We start from the raw sequence: 15,909 nt of genomic DNA, 5'->3' as shown, positions 1-15,909 counted from the left end.
GCAACCTCTGTAGAGTGTAAAACTGGTATATCAACCGTGCTCACGGTTATGAGCAGCTCGGACCCTCACATGAGTAATTTATGGAACTAAACTTAATTTGTCATATGCATTGCATTGTGGGTTTTGTTATTAATTTTGATCTCTTACATATTTGGGTTGTTATCTACCTATACTTAGTAACTGCTAATAAAATTTTGACCAACTCTAAAAGCAATGCTCAGCTTTAACCATCTCCTTTGGTAAGCCTTACACTTTACATGAGCTCCCACCTTTGGTGAGCTCATGCACATTATTCCCCACAACTTGTTGAGCGATGAACGTATGTGAGCTCACCCTTTCTGTACTCACATTCACCCTAGGTCAAGAACAGGTACCACAGGATAAGGCGCGTGAAGGATGCTGTGACGAGTTCATGAGTGGTCTTGGCCTTCGTTGTAACACCCTGAATTTGGGGGTGTAAAATTTCTTTTCTAATATCCATCAAATTCAGGTGTTACTTTATGGTTCCTCTTTCCTTTCGCTCCTTTATCGATTTCTTTCCAAGCAATAGGAAATTTTACTCTAGTTATAGCTGTAAATAAAATCCTAGGGAAGTTTCGATTGTTGCATCATGCTGGAGTACATATTTCTTTTGATTGATGAATTTGCTTGTTGTGAATTCTTCTCATTTGTGAGTTTGTGCTCGAGCTTGAAATTAAATCGGAGGAAGTAGAAACAAAAGAAAGAAAAATGAATAAATACATAAAGGAAAAGCCCAAACCATGCCCCTCCCCAGCCCATTGGCCGCACCCCCCCTCCTGGGCCGCTCGGCCACCCCGGCCCGTGCGCCCTAGCCTCCCCTCTTGGCCTCGCGGCCTGCCTCATCCCCGTGGCCTGCTTGGCCCAGCTCCCCCCACGGCCTGCCTAGCCACCCCGGCTCCTTGCTCCTAGCCGGCCCCGTGCCATCCCCTCCCCAGCGGCCCACTTGGCTAGTGGCGGCCCACGACCGGTCACCTGTCTCGCGCGCACCGGCCCAAGCCCCCGCCCGCTCCCAGCCGCGCGCTCGGCGGCCCAGCGCTTGAGCCGCGCGCTCGGTGGCCCGGCGCCCCACGTCTTTCCCCCCGTCGTGTGCTGCGTGGCCCACGCGGCCACAACGCGTGCACACTCCTTCCCTGCGTCGCCTAGCACTAGTAGCCGCTGTCCTAGCCACTAGGAAAACCGCCCAAAACACACAACGTCCATGGATCCTCTCCCACCCCCACGTCTCCCTCTCCTCGCTGCTGCAAGCAGACCGACGAGCATGGCCCTGTGGCTGACGCCAGCCGACCACGCCAGGGCACGCACGCAGCCCCGCCCCTGCTCCCTGCTGGCCTGCGCGCCTAGCACAAGGAGAGCAACCATGGAAGGTTGCTCCACGTTCAAGGAGGCCAGGTCCTACCGATGCTCCTAGTGCCGCTCGACTGAAGCCGCCGCGCTGGGGCCCGTTCTCGCCATGTGCTCACCTCCCCCACACCACAGCCCCACCTGGAGCCGCGCAGCCCCGCCTCCCCGTGCCCTCGCGCGTGTCGGCACGACTTGCTACCCGTGGCTGGCGCGGTTGGTCCAGCCATGGCGTGGCCCGGCCAGTGCCCCGCGCTCGCGTCCTGCGCGACCCGCGTGTGTGCCCCTGCCGCAGCCAGCGCGGCCTGCGCAGCCCCGGCTTGATTTTTGCGCGGCCCCGGCACAGCAGCAGTCTCACCGTTCTCGTGCCTCGTCTCGAGCTCGTCCGGCCGTCCGCTGTCGTTGCTAGCTGAGCATCATCTACGCGTTAGTAACCTTGTTTCACCATGTCACACATTTTAAATAACTAATGTTAATTAATTAGACTTTTCAATTAACCTAATTTATAGTTATTAACTTGCGCTTTATAAATGCACGTTGACGTGATTAATATTAACTCAAACGTTTTGCCCTAATATTCGTTTAATATAAATATGATGTTTATTTAGTTTATCTCGCGTATCGCGCGCGTGGTTTTGTACGTGGTTACGTGCTGATCCACGTGTCGTTCGCACATGTCGCACGTGCTGTTTTGCATGTCGTTCGCGTGTGTCACGCATACGTCACGTGTGCCATTTACACGTGTCGCCCGTGCTGTTCCGCACGTGGTGGCGTGCTGGTTCGTGCGTCATTCGCGCCGATCGCGCGCACTGTTTCGTGCGTCGTTAGCATGCTATGTCGCGTGTGTACACGCGTCGTTCGTACGCTGTTGTGTTGTTTCGTGCGTCGTAAACTCACTTCGCTTAGAACCGCTTGTGTTAATTAAATTACTAATTTAATTGACAGCTGTTAGTGTAATAGATTAATTGAAACTAAATGGTAGATATTATTTATATATGATAATGTCGAATTAAATGTTATGGTTAATATTTGTTTAGCGTAAACCCGTTAACTTCTTGACCATAGCTTCGAGTTTGTTCGACATTTCTTTTCCTCGCGTGACCGTAGTAGCGCGCTCTATTTCGTTTTGCATGTTTTTATTATGTTTTCTTGGCATGGTGTAATGTTCTTATGCATATAAATGTTTGTTTGTTGTGCCTGTTCGTCTTCGCTTCGCGTTGCGATTAGATTGCGATCAGTTTTCGAGCATCGAGGGATCGAAGATCAAGCTTCGGCGACTATGTGATCAGGTTCTTTGAGTTCTACAAAGTTGAAGACCCTGAACATCTGTTTGGTGAAGGCAAGTGTTCCTTGACCCAACTATGTCCTACTCATTTTATAATTCACTCCCCGCATTTACACAATTTATACCTAAGGACTGACTAGCTTTTGTTTATCATGTCCTTGTTTACCTATGTGGGTTGGGTTATTTTGGTTTAGCTTTATACTAGTGCTTCACATTAATCAATGAGCATGATAAGATTATTTATGATACACTATTTTCCCTTTTGATTATGATGATGATACCGTGACATTTAAGGGGACAAGAGCGGTTTCTCAGTGCCTCTCCGTAAGGACTGGTTCGTTGGATGACCGTGTGGGAAAACAGTGCAACCATGAGGGTGGTATGGGATGCCCTTGGCTAAGTAATTAGGGAAGTCTTATGTTGTGTGCTGGTTTTGGTCATTAGGGAACGGAGGCATCTGTTATGGCTCCTATATATATTCTCGCTTAGGGATTTTGGTACGGGCATCGCCACATGGCTTTTTTCCTGAGGGCAGAGGTATATGTTTTGGTACGCCAGATGGTCTCTATGGCAATGGTGGCATCTATTATGGCTCCTATAATCTCGCTCAGGGATTTTGGTACAGGCATTGTCCCACGGCTTTCCCTGAGTGCGGAGGTATATGTTTGGTACGCCAGATGGTCACTATGCAATGGTCATTTCCAACATTCGCATAGTGTGGACCTTAGGGAAAAGCCACGTAGTGAGACCCTGCTAGGTCACCTTGGTAGTGATCAATGGAGAGTCATGATCTCTAGGCAGAATGGGAATCATGGCTCATGGGTAAAGTATGCAACCTCTGCAGAGTGTTATGAAACTGATATATCAGTCGTGCTCGCGGTTATGAGCGGCCAAGGGAGCTCCATTGATTAGAGACACATTGATCAGAGATGTTTTGGTTACAGATGATGATGAGGATAATGTTGGTTTCTATTATGATTATGATTATGATTTTAGGTATTCTTTCCGTTTGGAAGGAGTACTTTTGGGTTAACAACTTGGGTTATTGTTAAAACCTGGCTCTCTACTAGTAATAATTACCCGACCAACTAAAAGCAACTGCTTGACCTTAACCCCACATAAAGCTAGTCCACTTCAGTCAAATAGGACATTTGCTGAGCATGTTGATGTGTACTCACCCTTGCTTTCACAAAACACCAGGTTGCCTTTGGTGCAATCTATGCTCAGGTAAAGAAGAAGGTGTCGAGGCGGATCTCCAGGAGTTCCAGGACTTCGACGAGTTCGAGGATTAGGCTAGCGACCTCCCCCAGTCAGCTGCCTGTGGTGGGTTTTATTTACGTTGGCTACATTTCTATTATGTGCACTTTGATTTATATTATGTAAATGACTCTTGTCTGTAATATTATTACTTACTCTTTATTATTATTCGAAGCATTGTGCCATGATGAGTCATTTATGTAATCGCTATGTACGTGAATTTCTGATTCTGGCACGTACATGGTTCGCATTCGGTTTACCTTCTAAAACCGGGTGTAACATAAGTGGTATCAGAGCCGTGCTGACTGTAGGACAACTAGCCTAGAGTAGCATTGGCCGTTTTAAGGACTTATTGACTATAACTTCACCTCATCCTTGATTCTGCTTCAAAATATTAGTCACCTCGACTAATTGTATGTTGTGCTCTTATATGCCCCCTTGCCAAAAAATATATATTTTATTTTAGTATGGTCTATACTTTTCTCAATCTACTAGATCTGATCTCGCTCTTGTGCTTCGACATCCTTGTAGATGCCCCTCACCATAACCTTCTTGCCTTTTGGGATTTATTCCTATTCCATCATTAAATTTCTACCATTTGGCAATCCTTATTCCTTTGTCATTGACATACTCGTATCCCTGAATTCTTTAATACTCTTGTTTCAAATACTTACACTAGAATTTCTACTGCCTACTTAGACATTTCAGTTTATATGTCCATGAACTCGTCTTCTGAGACCCCTTCCTATTCCGTTGTGAAGCCGTTATCTTTTAACTTTTTCTGTTCCCTTGGTCTTGGTACGCTCGTACCATTGGAATCTTGCATACTAATATTCTTATATATGCTTACCTTCATATCCCAATGACTGTTCAAAACCTTTCAGTTAATATGCCCTTGATCACCCTTGCTTCTTGATGGTCCATGAGCGACCATTCTATTTCACACATCCTCATAACTTCCCTCGGTAGTAATTTCTGTTACTTCAACAATTCTGTTGGGACCTTACCTATCTCACCCTTGATTGTCTTATCCGCTTCGCCACTTCGAGAGTCTTGCCTTAACTCTATTCTTGATTATGCTTTCACGATCATCATCTTTACCCTTGTCACCTCTATATCTTACCGTGATGCTTATATTATACCCTTCCTTTAAAATCTTCTCTCTTCCATCTCAATTTTAGAGTTGTATTTCACCCATTTTCCCTTGGATGTATCCTATTCTTTACCGCGTGTAAGCCTTGACGCAACTCCATTCTTTGTTGTACTTATACCATGGCCTCTTCTATGCCTTCATCTGTTCTCTCGTACCCTTGTCTGTTATCGCCTTTGACCCTTGGAATATTTATGTCTTCTACCTAAATGCTTACCTTGAACTTATCCTTTAAAAGCCTCTCCGTTCTTTCAACCCAGTTTGAGGGCTGTGAGTTACCTATCTCCCCCTTGATTTCTTTTCACTCCTTGTCGCCGTACATGTTTTGTCTTAATTCCATCCTTTGTTGTATGTTTTATTTGCTATCACTATCTCCTTGTCATCCATCGATCTTGCCTTGATACTCATCTTTATTCCGGCTCTTTAAAAATCTCCTCTCTTCCACCTCAATTGGAGAGTGACAGTTTACCTATCTGGCCCTTAGACGTACCCTGTCCTTTTCCATTTGTAGGTCCTATCTTAACTCCATCCTTTATGGTACTTATATCCTTGTTCTTATGCCTATTTTCCTCCTCTCCTACATCCTTGTCTGTTATCACCTTTAACCCTTGTAATATCTATACCCTTATCTTCACGCTTGCTTTGAACCTACCCTTCAAAGCCTCCTCTTTTTCATCCCTGTTCGAGGGTAATACCTCACCTACTTCATCACTGACTGCTCCCCCTTCATTGACACCTTACAAGTTTTGTCTAAAATACATCCTTTATTGTGTGTTTGTCCCTTATCACCTTAACCTATGTCATCTCTCGATCTTTACCTTGATGCTTATCCTATGCCCACATTTTAAAGCTGCCTCTTCCATTTCATTTTAAGAGTGATGTCTTACCCATCCCGCTCTTGTTCGTTCCCTATTCCTCTGTCGCGTTGCAAGTCTTGTTTTAACTCGATCTTTTGGTGTGCTTTTGGCTGCTACCTCTTGTACCTTTGTAACCACTAGACCTTTCCATGATTATTATCTTATGCCTACCATTTGAATTATCATCTTTCCCACCTCGATTTGAGAATGGTGTTTACCTACCTTGCCCTTGGTTGCATTTTCTCCCTTGTAGATTACAATCCTTCCTTTAACTCCATCCCTTATTGTGCTCGTGTCCCTATCCTACACGTCTTGTTCTTCTCCTTGTCCTTCAACAACTTAGAGAGTAGTTATTCCCTTTTCAGGAAAGTCCACCATTTAATTAAAAGGAACGTATAGCAACAAGATGTTTGTTATTATATGCCTATGCTAGTTGTCCTTGTGTTATGACCGATTTGCTTCTTTGTGATGAGTGTTGAAGTGTTGTGGCCCTTGGTCCACAATGGCATCAGTTTGCTAGGTGAGTGCTATAGAGTTAGGTAGTTGGTTGCTCTCCCTTTTCTCTCTTTAATCCATCTATGCTTACCTTTTCTATCTATACCCTTCCCTCTTGCACCTGTCCGGTTGGCATCCTACAACCTCTCTTAATCAGTCAAGATCTGAGTCGGCAACATCTTCACCAAGTGCATATCAATGCTCCTGTTAAGGGGGTTAGCCGCTAACCCCAATGAAGACAATGCGATCAACATCAACCAACAAGATCAGAGTGGCGCAGCGAAAGCGTGTGTGGGTCCTAACCCACAGGTCCAAGAGATCCTCAAGAATTGCATCAATCGGTCTCAAGCATCTGAAGGTTAAATCAACTAGTCCACAAGTTAAGCTTACAGAGTTGAAGTCAACTCAAGGAAGCCGTGAGCAATCGATGAACCAACCTTATTGTTCTTGCTAGCTTCTTCTTGAAACTTGGGGGCGAGGTTTCTGTTAAGGGGGTTAGATTTGTAACACCCTGAATTTGGGGGTGTAAAATTTCTTTTCTAATATCCATCAAATTTAGGTGTTACTTGCTGGTTCCTCTTTCCTTTCGCTCCTTTATCCATTTCTTTCCAAGCAATAGTAAATTTCTTTTGATTGATGAATTTGCTTGTTGTGAATTCTTCTCATTTGTGAGTTTGTGCTCAAGCTTGAAATTAAATCGGAGGAAGTAGAAACAAAAGAAAGAGAGAAAAGAAAGAAAAATGAATGAATAAATAAAGGAAAAAGCCCAGACCACGCCCCCTCCCCAGCCCATTGCCTGCATCCCCCTCCTGGGCCGCTCGGCCACCCCGGCCCGTGCGCCCTGGCCTCCCATCTCGGCCTCGCGGCCTGCCTCATTCTCGTGGCCTGCTCGGCCTAGCTCCCCCCCCCGCGGCCTGCCTGGCCACCCCGGCTCCTCGCTCCTAGCCGGCCCCGTGCCATCCCCTCCCCAGCGGCCCACTTGGCTAGTGGCGGCCCACGGCCGACCACCTGTCGCGCGCGCACCGGCCCAAGCCCCCGCCCGCTCTCAGCCACGCGCTCGGCGGCCCAGTGCCTGAGCCACGCGCTTGGTGGCCCAGTGCCCCCACGTCTTTCCCCCTGTCATGTGCTGCGTGGCCCACGTGGCCACAGCGCGTGCACACTCCTTCCCTGCGTCGCCTAGCGCTAGCAGCAGCCGTCCTGGCCACCAGGAAAACAGCCCAAAACACACAACATCCATGGGTCCTCTCCCACCCCCACATCTGTAAGGCCCAAAATTTATATAAGAAAAAATTAATAAAAAAATATAATAATAATAAAGTAAATATATGAGGAAAATATAATAGCAAATTCGGATATATCCAATTATACTTGAGTGTTGAAAGTTGAGAACTGGATTTGTGAAAACCAAGAATTATTTTAGAAAAGAAGTAATATAAAAGTTTTTTTATTCAACTAAATGATTATGCATATCATTAAATTATGCGCCATAAGCATTTATTTACATGAATAATTGTTGTTGAAGTAACTTTTAATTCTTAACCCACCTTCAAAATACTATTTTTCTGAAAAGAAAGGGACAAAATGAGAGTGTGTCATATTTCAAACATTTATCAAACAAATAAATTAATTAGAATAAATAGATATCTACTGCATCATGAAGGATTTTTTTAGTGAGTATTAAATTTAAATTCCTAAACTTTATCTTAGATTAGAATTTGAATTTTGTAAATCAAAAGGGAAAACGAGAAAGGGGATCTCTAATCATTTATTATGTCCATAAATAAATGTCAAGAAAAATAAATAATAAATAACAGCGATTATATTCACAATAGTATTTTTGGCACCTCAAAAATTTAAGTTCAAAAGAGGAATTTGAATTGAATTTAAAATGAGGAATTAGGAATGAGAAAAGAATATAGAAAAGAAAAAAAAACAAATTGAAACTCGCCTAGGCCGTTGTCCTCACTCTTCGCGCGACCCATCTGATCTGCATAGCCCAACATCCACCCTTCGCCGTTCTCGCTTGGGTCACCATGGTGTGGGGCCCAACTCCACAGATCCGTGCAGCCCAGTTGAATGCCAGGCCCCTGCCACTTACTTGTGGGACCAGACGTCAGGGGATCCTCCTTTAGTTGTTGAGCGACCTCCGATGGTGGTGGATCTACCGCGGGAAAACCGGATCGGCTACGGGTGTGGGAACGCTCGCGTTCGGGGTCATCTACCAGGGCTATAAATGCCTTCAGCACTCTCCGCTTGCCCCTGAACGAGCATGCCTGACCCCGTGCACTTGCCAACTAACCATACCATTACCACCAGCCGCTGCAGAAGTTCGCGCACCGTCGTCGCGCGTCCACCGGGAAGCGGGTGTGGCTGGGCTCGCTCCTCGTTAGGGTTCGTCGTGATCGCTACAGAATCGGGTGTGGCCGGATCGGAGTCTCGACGTGGATCTCCTCAGCGAGTAGTGGTTGAAGTCTGCTCGGTCTACCGCTTGTCCAGGGGTGAGTTTTTCCCTACCTGTTGATTGTAGCCATGTAGGCTAGGAGCAGTGGTGTCCAGGCGGTAGTTAGGGCTCGAATGGTGAGCTCGGTGCAGCTCGTTGCCGCGTCTGTGGAGCTCGTCCACGATGGAATAACTGAGGAAAGAAATAGAAGAGAGAGGGAGGATCGGGAGGTTGAAGATGATGGCAGGGCCGTAGATTGTAAAGCCAATGGTGCAGATTAAGTCAAGGCGCGCAGTGTTGACCGGTGTAGGGGAAGAGTGCCTGCGGCGTGCGGGCCGTCGACTCTGTGATGTAGGGCCCGGATTAGATGATGACATAAAGTTTCGCCGGGTGGTTTGTGACCGTTGATCTGATCACGTACGTGCAGGATTAGATCGCTGTGTACCCCTTCGTTCTTTTGATCCGAGACGTTGATCGGTGATCCGATGGGTTAGATCGGATCATGCCTTAATAAAACCCACGCCGTTGGATCTTTATCCAACGGTGACTGCTGTGTACCGCTTCATCAAGTGAACAGATCTAATCTGTGCCGCCAGGCATGGATCCAACGGTCTAGAATGGCGCGTACCCCTTCGCTTCGGGATTTATTCAAAAGAGACCCTATAATATTTACTAATTGACCCGCCGTCCAACCTAGTGGTAAAGTAATTATAGAAGAGCCCTGGATTTTACAAACTGAACCCCGAGCTACTCAGTATTTGTGCGCACAGTCCAGGAAACAGAGAAAATAGGAAAAATGATAATATGAATTTATTTTTAGTACAAAAATAAATCTAGAACCTTGTATAATTCATAGAAAATTCATATGAACTCCAAATTGATCCATTCCAATTTCTATAATTCTATATTATTATTATTTATCATATAGTACCTCTGTTTTGACATGAAAGTCACATCAAAATTTATAGCTTATTTAATCTTGTACACAACACATAGAATCCTTAGGAAATTCATAACTTCCCCGTTTTAACTCCGATTTGATCCGTTCAAGTTGCGTTAGTCTCATATAAATATTTACTATGCAATAACAACATTTATTATACCATGTCTCATTATTTATAGATCTGTATTTAACTTATGTTGGTTAGCCTTGTAATATGCTCATCTACTAAAATATGATCTATGGTCAATTAATAATTTAGATTAAAGTTGAATTAATTACTACTATAGGTTACCTTTTCTCTGGGATTATAAAATAAACATAGAACCTGGTGTTAATCATTTAATCACATCATAACTTGATGACCACGACTCCGATCTTAGTAGTTCTTGTTGGGGACTTGTTCTCAAGTGCTTCGGAATTAAGAACAAGGCAACACAAAATGTTAAATGTTAATGTCCTTCGTCCTTTGAACCATTATTTCCATTAGGATATAATGGTCTTCAGACGAAGGTTATAAAGGACGTACCTTCATCATCGTAATGTAAATTGATGAAAGAAGAAGCATATGAAATACGCGAGACAACATGAATAATCATATGACATCATTAATATACCTTCCTCTTATTAATCATAGATAAACAGGAACAATATTGAATTACATCTGTACCTTCGGCTTGATAGAAGGTAAATGTGTGAGCGTGACGCACGAGCGAATACCAGTCAACGTGAACAGTACGGGGGAACTGTTCTTCTATTTATAGGCATAGGACACAGCCTGTGAGAAATTACATTCATGCCCTTTACATTCATTGTTAACTAATAGTCAACTCTATGAGGACTAGATAGCCTTTCCCCCTTTAAGTCGGTTCCTTTCTCCGCCATTTAGCCGAAGCTCCCTCGCACGTAGCTTCGGAGCAATTCCAACCTTCGTCGCGATCATGCTTTTAGCTCGAGTCCGAAAGTACCTGTTCATATGCTACACTTGGAAGGTTTTTGTTAGGTCTCGTTTTTTAGGACCTTCAGAGGACGAAGTCCCCCAACAGTAGCCCCTTGCAGTATTAATTTGTTTAAGATAACGAATTCAGACTGCGATATGGACGAAGACCTTAAGCCAAAGGTCCAAAAAAACACCTTCCCTTTGCTAGAATAGCAACAGTCAATGACAGGCGGGGCCCCTTGGTTTGGAGCGCGTCGAGCGTATAAATAAGAGTTCGCACCAAGCTCATTTGGTACACTGCCTGTGCCATTTGCTTTATTTTCTCAATTTCATAGCTGTTGCTCACTAACACTTGCTAGTTTTTCAAAGCCTTTTAAGCTTCGGTTTGAAAAACATAGTTTTGTCATCTCTGAAGGAAAGAATGTCTCAGGACAAGAAGGTTGCCGCTGAGACAAAGCTTGCTAAAGAGGAGAAGCTTTTTGAGGAGAAGAAGGCTGTGAATCCATACATTGCTGGATTTATCGAGTCAATGGCAAAAACAAATACAGAAAAGATTACTAAGGAGATATTGGAGGGCCTGTCTGAAAATACTAGTGACAGTGACATTTATGATGTAGAAAGTGGTGGCGAAGATTCTAAGGATCAACCCTGGAGACCAAGCCATACCATTTTCAGAAAATCTTCCATTAAGCAAAGTCACCTCGAAAACATGAGGGGAAGATACTTTCGAGATATGTCTATTGTGAGGCTGGCGGAGACAACAACGTCCCAGCCCCTGAGGAAAACAAAGTTGTGATTTTTCGAAGCTTCTTCAAAGCTGGGATTTGGCTTCCGCTGAGTAAGTTTGTAGTTGAAGTATTGAAGACCTACCAAGTTTTTCTTCACCAGCTGACCCCCGAAGCTATATTGAGGATGGGAATCTTCGTCTGGGCAACAAGAAGCCAAGGGATAGAACCAAGTGCGAAGTGCTTCTGTAGCATGCACAAACTTTTGTATGAGACAAAGGCCACGGGAAAGAACAGTATCATAATAACTTCGATTGTTATGGGTCTATTGCCCACCCCAATGCAAGCTACCCGGTGCCAACATTCCGGAAAAGGTGGTCCAGAACCTAGATGGAGGAATGGTTTTACGTGAAGAATGACTTAAAGGCAAGAGAAGATATTAAGGAAGTTATTATGCACCCCATTTGGTCCCGCTTCGGCCTCCGAAGGCTGAAGGTTGAAATGGATGAAGCCGCCGAAGCATGCCAGAAGGCGTTTGGTACTGTCTGTTTTTTCATTGGTACAAGAGACTTAATCCAAGAGCATATAGCCTTCAGAGTATGGCCGCTTGTAGAGAACCGGGAAATGCTGAAGAAAACTGTCACCGAATCAAGCGAAGGTGAGCTAGTTCGGAAGAAGTATACTTTCAATTATGGGGATAAATTCGACGAGCCAAACGATGACTGGTTAAAATGCATTGAAGTAACAAGTGATGAACTGCTTGGATCATATTCCAAGGCAGAAGATAATGCATTGTCCACAGTCTTCGGAAGTCGGGGAAATAAGAGATTGAATAGAGTTTTTGACGCTATTGGCTTCGTCTATCCCGACTACCGTTATCCGCTGCGGGGGCAAGGGAAAAAGAGGAAAGCTACTGCTGCGGTCGCCTCGGCCGATCCTGTGCCGAAGGCTACAAGCAAAAAGATGAAGGTACTTACCCACCGGCCACGCTATATTGAACCAGCCGTGGTGCTTGAGTTTGGCGGGGAGGCTTCTTCAGCTGCTGAAACAAGAGAACTCGTTCCTCCAACACAGAAGACTGAAGAGCCTGTTATAATGCAGAAGGTACCCTCAGCTGAGCTGGCTGAGTTAAAGACTGATTAAAATAAAGCTGAAAAGCCAAATATTGAAGAAACAAAAGCGCTAGGAATTTTAAGCCCTTTACCAGAAGTAACAGTATCGAGGGCACAAAAAGGTTCTGCCGCAACTCCCAAGAGGAGAAGGATGGCAAATGTACTAGATGTGTTAGAATCAGTAAAGACTTTGAGCTCTACTCCTTCAAGGAAAGTTGCCAAGGCTTCAAAAGTGCAAACTGAAGCTGAAACAAAACCGGCTGAAATTGAAGCTGCAATAATCCAAGCTGATACCAAAGTTGGGCCTTCAGAGCCCGCTGAGAAAAAGCCTTCGGAAATTGAAGAAAGGGCAACAGAAGAAAGGGCCACAGAGCGAATTTCGCCTAAAGAGGTTACCACTCCTGCTCCTGAAGCTTTAAAAGAGACCATTGATTACATCATCCGCCATGCTTCGGGAAAGGGACTCTCTAAGGAAGGAGAACGAGAGGCTCAACATTATGCCCAAAAACTGAAATACCCGAAGGGGGTATTAGTGTTCAATGGCAGTGGGTAGGAAGATTTTTTATACTGTCTCCCGGATAATAAAGAAATATCCATATGTCAGGAGATGGGTAGAAGCTTCGGATTTCCGAAGCTAGAAGAAGGCCTTTCAGTGTTATCAAAGGATGAATTGGCTGACAGTTTAGCATATAATAGCATAAAGGTATAAAAGCTAATTTTGTATTTGAAAACGAATTGTTTCATTTGCTTATACTTGATCTTATCCTCCTCTTGCAGGGCCTAATCCTTAGCAATGCCCTTAGAGCACAGAAAAACATTGAAGATAAAGGGTATACAATGGCTCTGAACAACCTTCGTTCAGAGGTGATTGAACTAAGGAACGAAGGCCTTGAAAAAGACAAGATATTAATTTCATTGATAAACAAAATAAAAGAAGACGACGCTATCTTCAAGGCTCAAGCTGAGGTTCAAAAGAATGAGATCGAAGAGCTTCGGAAACAACTAGCAGAAGCCAAGGAAAAATGCGCTGTTGCAGAAGCTGATCGAGAGGCCAGCGAATATTGGAAAAATTATTTTGAAAAAATAGTTGAAGAACTTCGCGCATCCAAGGAGAGATGTTTTGAAAATCTTTGGGCTGCATGAAGAAGATAAAAGCTAGCTTCGCCAACATAGGTGCCTATTCAAACGAAGATAACTTCATACGAGGCGACCCTGAGGGTGTTATCGAGTAGATCAACGGAGAAGCCGAAGCTTTTGAAGAGATTTTAGGTGATCGTGGGGATGTCTGTGCGTTCTCTGGTGCGAGAGGAGTTTCAGCTATCTTGGAGAAGGCGGGTTGTAATCATGTTAAAACCTTGGCCCAGGCCGAAGCTGCCCTCTCTGTGGATGACACAAAGGATCCCTCGACCGAAGCAAGTTTTCTTGGCGGAAAATTTTTCACTGACATCTGGGAGAATGGTGGCAGAGAAATGGCCCACGAGATAATTAAGAAGAGCGAAAAAGATATTCATGACGCTCTAGAAGCAGCGAAAGAAACTGAGAAAGCTGCAGAACTCGAGAGACGGATAGGTATCGTTTAATTGGTTTTAGCTTCGTTGTTTGTTTTCGTGGCTTCGAACTGATTGATTTTTTCTATCACAGCTGAATTACCTCCTCCACCGGAGCCGTTCTACCCCCTGGCCGACCCGGAGACAAAGAAAGCAATAGAAATTATCAACATAGCTGAATCTATTGTTGACGAAGTCGTCAACAAGTTGCTTAACGAAGTTGCGGAAAAAGTTCTAAAGGAAGAGTAGTAGTTATTGTAAAAACGTTCTTAGGTGATTATTGTAACATTTGTTGGACTAAGTCTGTAATATTTAATGTGTATAGTTTTAAATCTAATATGTAAACTCTTCTGCAATTCACTTCTTTGCGATGCATGAAACTTTTTATATACATACCGTTTTTGAGCCCTCGGCGAAAAAACACCTTCCCTTCTTTTCATGCTTCATAAAGAAGAATACTTATGCTTTGTGAGAATATCCGTACTTTGTAAAGAGCATCCAAGCTTCGTAAAAATATCAATGCTTTGTGAACAATAGATCTCTTCTTCCTCATCAAAGCTGATGAAACTATAATTCTTAGTTTACTCTGTGCCTTAGCACCTTTTCATTTTTGTGAAGCATTCTCCAAAGGTCGGCTTTGTTTCCAATTCGTGTCATTGGTGTGATATGATGTATGATGTGATGCTATGTGATATGATGCGATGATATGATGCAAAGAATGATGCTAATGCCGAAGACACACGCCCTCGCTGAAACACACAATCTCTGCGTCCCCTTAGGAACGATCAAAATCTCTTTGCCGTTTATTTTTCGGCTTCACCGCTTATTTTTCGGTGTAAGTTCTGCATCCCCTTAGGAACATCTTTTGAACTTCTTCTCCTTCTATTTCGGCGGTATTTTTCGCGTTGACTTTTCGTGCTTCGCCTTATATTTCTGCGGTATTTTTCGCGTTGACTTTTCATGCTTCGCCTTATATTTCGGCGGTATTTGGCTCTGCATTCCCTTAGGAACGACTTTTGAGCAAAAAACTTACTCTGCGCTCCCTTGGGAATGACTTTTTAAGCTTCGGCAAGACTTTTGCTGTGCTCCCTTAGGAACGATTTTTGAAGCTTCGACAATTTTTGAGCTTTGTAAATCTGTGAAGAAGATATATTTCATTTTAACAGAAGCGAAACTATTACAAAGAATTAAAAGTAGATTTGCATTACATGTCCTTTATTAAAAAACAAAATGGCATAGTGTAAAAAAGTGCTTCAGAGGGTAGGATATCTCTTAATAGATGTGCTTTGACTCCGGCGCATTACTGTTAACTGTGCGAGCTTCAGATTCCTCCCTGAAATCCCTCTGTTGCTGGGTGTGCTGGCTCCCTTCGGGCTACTGACCCCATGAATAAGTTGGTTGTAGTGGTAGCGAAGGTGGAAGCTGTGGCCAAGAAGCCTGTGGCTGACTAGCCGAAGCAACAGAAGCTGCAGAGTGATTACCCACATATTCTGTATGTAGGGTGAATGGCACGAAGCAGTGTGTAAGATCTGCTTCGGTTGATTCTATCGAGCTTCAGCTTCTTCAATCTCCCTCTGCTTTTAGATAGCGATTTGACACATTCTTGTAGTATGGCCCTTGTCTTCACCACAAAATAAGCAGTAGATCTTCCTGGGTTGATCCCCATATCTTCCTCCGAAGCCCCTGGCACCTCTGCCTCTTGGAGTTGGCAGCCGAAAAGAGCTTTGTTGCTACCCCGAAGATTGTGAGGTATATTGTGGCCTCTGCAGCTGACCTCCTTTGTCATCATTCTGAGTGGAGTT

At 44.2% G+C, this 15,909-nt stretch overlaps 1 long non-coding RNA gene across 1 annotated transcript; it reads left to right on the top strand.

Moving 5' to 3' along the window:
- The first annotated feature begins 8,678 nt into the window (after positions 1–8,678).
- LOC118476019 (uncharacterized) lies at positions 8,679–14,643 on the top strand. Its single transcript, XR_004855273.1, has 2 exons — positions 8,679–14,129; positions 14,202–14,643. It is a non-coding gene; the product is annotated as an uncharacterized lncRNA (long non-coding RNA).
- Positions 14,644–15,909: the final 1,266 nt, after the last annotated feature.

Source organism: Zea mays, chromosome 1, assembly GCF_902167145.1.
Source record: "Zea mays cultivar B73 chromosome 1, Zm-B73-REFERENCE-NAM-5.0, whole genome shotgun sequence".
In the NCBI taxonomy this organism is placed as follows: domain Eukaryota; kingdom Viridiplantae; phylum Streptophyta; class Magnoliopsida; order Poales; family Poaceae; genus Zea; species Zea mays.
The sequence above is the reverse complement of the archived record's forward strand: the minus strand, read 5'-3'. Positions and strand labels throughout refer to the sequence as shown.